Source organism: Arachis ipaensis, chromosome B3, assembly GCF_059453495.1.
Source record: "Arachis ipaensis isolate K30076 ecotype BB chromosome B3, ASM5945349v1, whole genome shotgun sequence".
In the NCBI taxonomy this organism is placed as follows: domain Eukaryota; kingdom Viridiplantae; phylum Streptophyta; class Magnoliopsida; order Fabales; family Fabaceae; genus Arachis; species Arachis ipaensis.
In genome coordinates, this window is record NC_142438.1 from 43,244,627 (window position 1) to 43,254,207 (window position 9,581).

The window sequence follows — 9,581 nt, forward strand, 5'->3', positions numbered from 1 at the left end:
AGCCTTTCCCAAGGAAAGACTAGGACCTGAGGAATCAAAAATTAATTCATCCACTTAACTTACCTTCATAGTTAGAGGTTAACAAAGTGGGAGAAAAATCCAATTCTCATTACAATTGATAAGGATAACTAGGATAGGACTTCTAATTCCTCATACCTTGCCAAGAGTTTATTTTATAGTTATTTATTTATTTTATTCTTCTTATTATTTAACATACTGCTTTCTTACTTTCAAATCCCCCAATTTACAAGACTCATAACCAATAATAAGAACATACTTCCCTGCAATTCCTTGAGAAGACGACCTGAGGTTTAAATACTTCGGTTATCAATTTTAAAGGGGTTTGTTACTTGTGACAACCAAAATGTTTGTAAGAAAGGTTGATTGCTTGGTTTAGTAACTATACTTGCAACGAGAGTTTACTATAACTTCTAAACCATCAATCTTCAGTTCTTTCAAAATGGCGCCGTTGCCGGGGAATCGCAAACGTGTGCCTTATTATTGGTTATTGTAAATATTTGCTTTTTGCTTGTTTATTTGTTTTTATTTTTGTTTTTATTTTTGCTTTTTTGTAAATTAAGAGGTTATTGGTTTTTATTTAGTTATTAAAAAATTTTTTTCAAAAATTTGTTCTTGGTGTTCATCTTGATCTTCAAGTTGTTCTTCGTGTTCATCTTGACCTTCAAGTTGTTCTTAGTTGTTTTCTTTGCTTTGATCTAAAAAATTCTAAGTTTGGTGTCATTTTATTATTTTTTTCTTTTATCATTAAATTCAAAAAAATATATTTTCTATTTATTTTAATTGAATTTTCAAAATTTGCATTTAAAAAAAATTTCAGATTTTTATTTTAAAATTTTTATCTTATCTTATCTTAGTTTTCAATTTCAAAATTCAAATCTTTTTCAAAAATCATATTTTTTTTAAAATCTTATCTTATCTTATTGCAAAAATCAAATTTCAAAATTCAATATTTAAATTTCAAATTTCAAATTTCAAATTTCAAAAATTTCAAAATTTAATTTTCAAATTCAAAAATTTAAATTTAAATAACCTTTTAATTTAAAATTGTTTTTATTTTTGTTTTTAATTTTTATTTGCTACTATGAACACTCACCCCTTTGGCTATGAGTCTGGTTACAATTATATTGCAGGAAGAGGAAATTACAATGAGAACAGGCATCAAGGTTGGAACAATCAAAGATGGGAGGAGCCACAAGGATTTGATCAACCCTCATGGCAACAACCACCTCCAATGGACTATCAACAACCACCACCATATGCCTATAAACCCTCTCCTCAACATGACTTTGGACCACCATACTCACAAGCCCCTTTTCACCATTCACCTCCATATGACCCCAACCCATATCCACCACACCAACCACTTATGAGCCAAATGAACCCTCCTATCCACCCCAAACCTCCATGGAGAAAGCACTTACTGATCTAAACTCTATTATACAAGCTCTCGTCGCCCAAATCGGACCACCAAATACCTTCAACAATCAACCATCAAGCTCTAGTGCACTTCCTTTTCAACCACAGAATGATCTCTCCATCCCATCACCACCATCCATGGAAGAGCACCCACATCCATTAATCCAAGAGCAACATGATTCCCATGATGCTATTGACATGGAATAAGAGAGAAGGGATCATCTTCGCAAATCCATACTTCATAAGGAGCTAGAGGAGGCCCTAAAAGTGAAGGTAGTAAAGACCCTTGAAGATGAAAGAATAGTTGAAAGGAGTTGTCATGGAAAGAAAATCATCAAGGATGAGTACGATTTTATATTAAAACTACTGGACAAAGCAGTAATTATTAAAGAGGAAAAAGTGGTTGAAGAGTTGCGAGATGCTGAACCTCCATGGGAAAGTCAAGACATAAAGCCTCCTTCCAAGACGGTTGCATTTGATGTTGAGGAGGGTGTACAACCTCCAAGGCATACCCTGGTTGAAGACTTGGAAGAGATTGATCAAGAGATTGAGATTCAAGATGAAGAAGCACAGCCTCCCATGCCCTTGGTGAGCAATGAAGAAGAGATTGAATTGGGAGAAAGCTACCAAGAGGAAGAGGTTGATATTGAAGAAACTTGCAAAGAGGTGGAAGTTGTCAGAGAAGAGCACAAGGGAGTGGAGCTTGCAAATTTGTTAACAATACTTCCCCCTAAGTTGCCATCATCCTTCACAACATTCAAGTGGGTAAAATTCATATCCATTAGCTTTCTAATTCCACTTGAATATGGGCTACTGGAGACGGATGGTCAACTTAGAGCTCTTTGTGGCATTAAGAGTAAGAGGAAGATGGTTAGTGGTTGGAGTTGTCAAGCAAGGCTCAACATGGTTGTATGCTCAAAGTTTAAACGCAAAAGTTGGTGTAGAGCTCAACTGAATAGGTCTAGGAAGTTGTTTGGCCACTTTAGTGAGAATTCAGATTGCTTGCTACCCGGATGGAATCATGATGATCAACACAAAGACGGGTGTAAAAGCAAAGTTTGGGATCCTAGAGTCTGTTCTGACATTCAGCATACTGGAAGCCTAAGAACCCGTTTAAAACTGCTCAAGGGCTTTACATGCCTAGTTTGGGACCCCGGAGGCTGTTGGAATTCCAAACACTGGTGGAGATTTCTAGGCGAATTCAAGCACAAGCCACCATAACAGGGAGCTCACCAAATGTCCAACTTAAGGACTTTAACTAAAAGTGCTAGGTGGGAGACAACCCACCATGGTATGATCGTTCCTTTTTCTTCAATTTTGATTTTATTTCATTTTGTTTGTTTTTGAGTTTTATTTTATTCTGTTTTTATTGAACCTGGAATTATTCATAGCATCCATATTATCATTGCATTTTGCATCTGCATATTGAATAAATAAAAAAAACACGCACGTCGCTGACGCGTCCGCGTCACAAGTGCATTAGGAAGAAAAGAAAAGTGGACAGAGGGTCACGCGAGAGCGTGGCTGGAGGCGTGCCTTTGGCACAAATTGATCCACGCGACCGCCTTGCCGACGCGGCCGCATCATTTGGAAAATAGCCTCCCACGCATCTGCGTCGCCCACGCGAACGCGTGCTCCAACAGCTCGACGTCAAAGGGGTGCATGACCGAAAGTTGTGCTGGAGTAGGGCTGGACTCGTGCTAGAAGCCCAAGTCCTCCCACGCGAACGCGTCACCCACGCGTCCGCGTCATATTGGAAATAAGGCCATCCACGCGATTGCGTCCACCACGCGACCGCGTCACCCAAAAATTTGGCAAAAAGAGTTTCGAACAGAGAGTTGTGCGAACGCGAGGCTGCACTCCCGCCAATCGCACAAATCAGGCCACGCGATCGCGTGACCTACGCGTCCGCGTCACCTGACCTTATCGCGCACCACGCGACCGCGTCACCCACGCGTCCGCGTCGTCTACGCCGCACAACTCATCCAAATCAGCGCCAATTATCTTCTCTTTTCTTTTCTAATCCTAATTTCTTTTATCTTTTCTTCTTTCTTTCTTACTTTATTTCTTTCACTTCTCCTTCCTTTTCACCTTCATTCTATTTTACTTAATTTATTTGCATATTTCATTCATTGCATCTTAATTTTGTGCATATTTTTCTTTTCTTTTCTAAATTCATTATTTTATCTTTGGTGTTAATTTTCTTATTTAACTGTTGCATCTTCTCTTGAATTATTTTGGGTGCTTAGTGACTTATTTTATTTTGGATAGGTAATATTATTTATATCAATGTCAATCTTTTATACCTGTATTACTTTTACATTGACATGAATTTATATTATCTCTCCTTACCCACACTCTCTTCCCTATTTTTGCAAACTTTTGCATTCTTGATTTGCCATGTACTTCTACTGTTTTCTCATTTGCATGTTGTAGCTACCATGTAATTGAGACCCTCATTATCTGGCATTAACCCAACCATATTTTATTTTATCTTTATTTCTGGGTTACTGTTCTTCTTTTTCTCTTCTTTCAGGCTGGCCACCGAAGACGGAAAAAGGGAGAAACTTCTATAAGGGGAGACAAACAAGTCCATCTGCACAATCCTTGAAGAAAAGCATCAGTTGGAACAACCCGTCCACCTGCACATCTCAGCATGCACCGAGGACGGTGAAATCTTTAAGTGTGGGGAGGTCGATATCGATCTCCATGGGTTAGTTACTCTTCCATCTCAACACCAATGGTTTATTTTCCTTGTTAGTTGTTGCATTTACAAATTTGATTGCATGATTATTTGTTTTTATGCATATTTTACCACTTGGTTGAAGTCATATTTTCTTTTTCAAAAAACCTTTTAAGAGCATTTCACTAATTTGAATAAAATTTAATGTTACACTTGTTTGAAGAAATATTATACTGGAACATGATTTAGAGCTCGAACACACAAAATCTGTGAGATTTTTGAGCCTATTTGAATTGGTTGCATTTTACCAACCAATATTTTATTTTTGGTGTGTGTTTTTCTCTCTAAAATTGTGATCTTTGTCTTGCTTAATTCTATATTTCCATGGTTTGATGTATGCATACACTTACATGATTGAGGCCTTTGTTTCACTGAGCTTACATACCCATATGGCCTTACCCTTTCATTATTCTTTGCAAACCAATATTGAGCCTATTATACCCCTTTGTTCTTTACTTTAGCACATCATTAACTCTAAGCGAAAAACAATAATGTCCTTAATTTGAATCCTTGGTTAGCTTAGACTAGTGAGATTGCTCATGAATTAAGTGTGGAGAAGTTAAATTTGGAAACATTTGGTTTGAGAATTGAGTATGTTAGAATTTTATGAAAATGTGAAAAAAATATTTAGAACATGATTCATGCATCCAATAATTTAATCATATGCATTGAGAAAAATAAAAGAAAAAAAAAAAATATATATATATATATATATATATATATATATATATATATATATATATATATATATAAAGAGGTGAGAAAAAGAAAAAAGAAAAAAAAAAGAGCAATTAAGCAAAAAGGGACAAAATGCCCCAAAGTAAATGATGAAAGCAATGCATATGTACTGTACTTGAAATTAGAATGCATGAATATGTGTAAAACATGGTTAATGGATAGTTAGATGTGGTATTATGATTACATGGATTGTCTAAAGTTAGGTGGAAAGTTTAAGTTAATTAAGGATTCAGATTTTAGTCCACTTGACTAAATACAATCCTACCTTGATCCTAACCCCATTACAACCCTTAAAAGACCTCTTGATACGTATATTTCTTAACATTCATACATGAATTAAGCACATTAAAAGCTCTTTTGGCTCTAATAGCAGCATATTTCATAGTAAACTGAGCTGAATAGAGATCTCTAGATACAGGAAAAAAAAGGAGAGAAAATACCGATTCAAAAAAAGCAATAAATGTATAAATGCACCCACCAAGGCAATTAGAGAAAATGGCAAAGAACAAAAAAAAATGACAAACATAAAAAAACTGAGACTAAATAATAACAAATTTTATAATAATAAATAATAAGTTGGCATAAACTTGTAAGAGTTCTACAATTTACTATTTTGGAACATTTTGAAATACTATAATAATAAATAATAACAATACAATAAATAATCAAGTTGCATGAAGTGGTTACCTCAAGCTCTTTGACAGGTTTGTTGACTTTCACTGCGCCATAGCTGCATTTTTGATACTTTTCAAGGGTTTTGAACATGCTGATTCACACAAAATATAAAAGAAAAAATGGTTACATTGATTATAGTGCTAATCCACAAATTTAAAGCCAAAAAGCATGACTAACATGCACTAATGTCATTAATTCCCAAAAGCATTCATCTTGATAAGCCCCATTACTCAAAACACTTTTAATCAATGTAGTTAAAAGAGACTTCACTTATAAATACTTGAGGTTCTAGAATAGTAAATTATAAAAATAAAGAAAGTGAAATCTTTATATAGAATTTCAGATATCCATAAAAAATTATTGAATCTATATTTCAGAGTCGAAATTAAGCTACATAAAATCAGATAACTTAAAGCCAACAATGATGCTAAATCATGAAAAGACAAAATTAACTATACCAAGACTAATTGTAACTCTCATTATGAATACATATAATAAGATAGTGCCATTTGATCCGATTTTTTTGTCACATTTGATTGGTCATAAACTACAATTTTTGCAAGAAACTCTTCTAAAATTGTGTTGAATATATGCATTTGGTTAATGAAAATGAGTGGTGATTGCTGATTATTCCTCACCAACCATATATCCTTAGACCATATACCAACAAAAAAAATTAATATTTATGGTTGAAACTTGAAATTGGAAAAACGAACCATTATCCTTAGAAATATTTTACTTACTATAAGAAGAATCTACTCCACCTTTCTAGACACAATAAATTATTAATTCTCTAGTTAAACTCAAATTATTGGTTAATTTTATTCCCTAAAGATTGTGTACATAGTACATTAAATACCTTCCATATTCCTGAATAATCACCCCCAATGTCTTGGTATATTTGGTGATATTTCTACCTGATTTTTCTTTTTTGTTTTTTAAAAAATATATTTTCTAATATTTATTTACAAATGTTGTTAAAGGTACAATTTTATTAGTATAGCTAACATTTTAAAAAATGTTAAATGAAAAGTGTTTGTAAATGTCTAAACTTTAGTAGTGTCTATCACATTCACATCGCCAATCTCTTGCACACCTTTTACGGATGTAGTTACATTGTTCATATTAAAATCTTCAGCAAACGGTATAAAAGCCCTGTCAGCTCGCACAAAAGTTTCTGTAGGATAGAAAAATTGTTACATGCATGTGTGGCCATGATGGATTTAGAACAAATGTAAAATCCTAATGCAGAATCATGACCAGCAGATAAGACATTAGATTACTATGAGTTTGATCAAATCTGTTTTTCTACTATTTTATTATAAGAACTTCTAGGCAACAACATCACACGTATTATCCTGACATTAAGGCCATGAAATTAGATACCAAATATTAAGATTAACAAGTAACACTTAACTGAGAACTTTTGCTTCTTGACCGCACTGTAAGTAATAAATTCAGAATAATCAGTAATAAATTCAGAATAAAATATGGAGTTAGCTGTTAGTACAAACAAAAGAGATAATGCTAGTAGCAATAATACACTACAGAGTTATATACCAAGAAACAAAATTTTCTCTAGCTAGAACAATACAACAACAACCAAGCCATATCTCATTAGGTATGGTGCACTAAATGGACCAAACATTGTCATTCATAGTGTCCTTATCATAGATTATATTTGCATAGAACTTTAAAATATATTTAAAATACTTGGCATATTGTCGAACACTTGGCAAGTAAAAGCATAAACAACACAAAAAAAGCACTAACAAGTATTCTTTGCAACAACAATTCAAAATTTAGCTTCAATGAAATGAAAAATTAGCAGCATTTCGCAGTGACTCAGCAAAGTATCAGTCAATCAATCCAAACAAATTGAAATTCAAACTTAAGAAGCTTTAACAGCATGTTTAACTATGTATAGACTAACACTAATTCTAATCAGAAAATTCTAATTCTAACCTAAACTCTATTAGGATTTGGTTGAATTAGTCCCACATTGCTTAGGATAGCAAATGGAGTAGGTGGCCTAGGCTATAAATATGAGGCTAAGTTCTCCATATTTTTTGCACCAGTCAGAAATACTTAAAGCTTGTATCTGACTTTTCTTTTTCTCTATACTCTTTGATTAGAGAGTGTTGTGAGGTGTAGTTAAATATTTGCTTTGAGAGAAAGAAGTCTATGTGTTGTAATAATTTTCACATAGTGATATTCTTTGGTTGTCATTTGACAACGGCCATGGTTTTTTTTCTCCAGTAATTGGGGTTTTCCACGTTAAATTCTTGTGTTATGATTGTGTCTATTTTATTTCTCTATGAAAGGTATTTTCTCAAGGAAGAATGGTGTATTATTCCCAACATGTGGTATCAGAGCCTGGTTCGGTGGGATTTATTCTTAGTATGCTCTGTGATTGCAGCCTAGTCTGACCTTCCACATCAGAAAAGAATTTTATCCTGTGGCTTGAGGTTGATCTTTGGTTGCTGTTGTTGTTGCAGGAAGACAGTGTGACACTGTGAGAGTGCAGTTTGGAAAGGTTCTGGCTAAGGAAAGACTTGGTATTTAAGTGTGTCCATTGTGACCCACCTCTCTTTCCTGGGGACCCTTCCTAGTGCACGGTCTACAGTTGAGTTATACTATTCCAGTATACAGTTGCAACAATGTCAGGATATTCAAGTGCTGTGAAGCTTGAAATAGAGAAATTTGATGGAAGAATCAACTTTGGCTTGTGGCAAATACAAGTCAAGGATGTGTTGATACAATCAGGTTTGCACAAGGCGTTGAAAGATGATGTTCTCTAGAAGATAAGAAGTATCCTCATGGTATTGCCGCACTGCCATGGATAAGGATAAGTTGTGGCAATCGGGTCTACAATTGTACACGGACATTGGTTGGCATTGAGATGCAAGGTGTGTGGTAGAGTTATGTCGATGGCTGAAGAACTTCCAGGAAAAGCCAATTTGGAAGTTGCACCATGAATTTTCAGCAAGGTTTCGATCTGTACCAAGGTGAAATGCTTGGAGTGGTCTAATTCCAAGTGAGTATACTTTCATGGTGGAGTATGATAGTTCTCTGAACTATGATTGTCGGTATAGACAATGGCAGCAAAGAATTGTCGGTGTTGACTATGGAAGCTGAAGATGTGTGACCATTTCAATGAAGATAGAGATTGTTAGGATTTGGTTGAATTAGTCCCACATTGCTTAGAATAGCAAATGGAGTGGGTGGCCTAGGCTATAAATATGAGGCTAAGTTCTCCATATTTTTTGCACCAGTCAGAAATACTTAATGCTTGTATCTGACTTTTCTTTTCCTCTATACTCTTTGATTAGAGAGTGTTGTGAGGTGTAGTTAAATATTTGCTTTGAGAGTGTGGGTGTACTGGGGTGGCGGTGTTAGAGAGAAAGAAGTCTATGTGTTGTAACAATTTTCACATAGTGACTTTAATTTAGTTATACTTTAATTAGTTATACTTTAATTTACCAAAATTTAAATTAACTACATTAGTTTCTCTGTATTTTAATTAACTACACTTTTACTCTATAATTTTAATAATTTATACTTCTCCACTTAATTATTCTAAAAGTCTATTTTTAATTGTATTATCCACAACGCTTAGTGCCCACAATTAGCACCTAGCACCTTTGGAGATTCACTAACAAGGCGCTAAGCGCCCTTAATTCTTAGCTTGAAGTGGGGAGCCCAACGCCCAAAATTCTTAAAGTGGGGTCCAAGGCTAAAGTAGGGTGCCTATGTTTCCAAATTTGGGCGACCAGCGCCTTTGATTTGGTTTTTAGCTGGGCGCCCAGTGCTCATGTGTTTTTCAAGGGAGGACGTCCAGCGTCCGAATATTTTTGTACTTTAAAGGGGCTATTAAAACGTCACGTAAATATAGTTTCATGTCTCAAATACTCAATTATCAACCAAGCATCAAAACACAATCAATTTGCAATTAATTTACAAAACTTTATCTCTTGGTGTTAGCTCA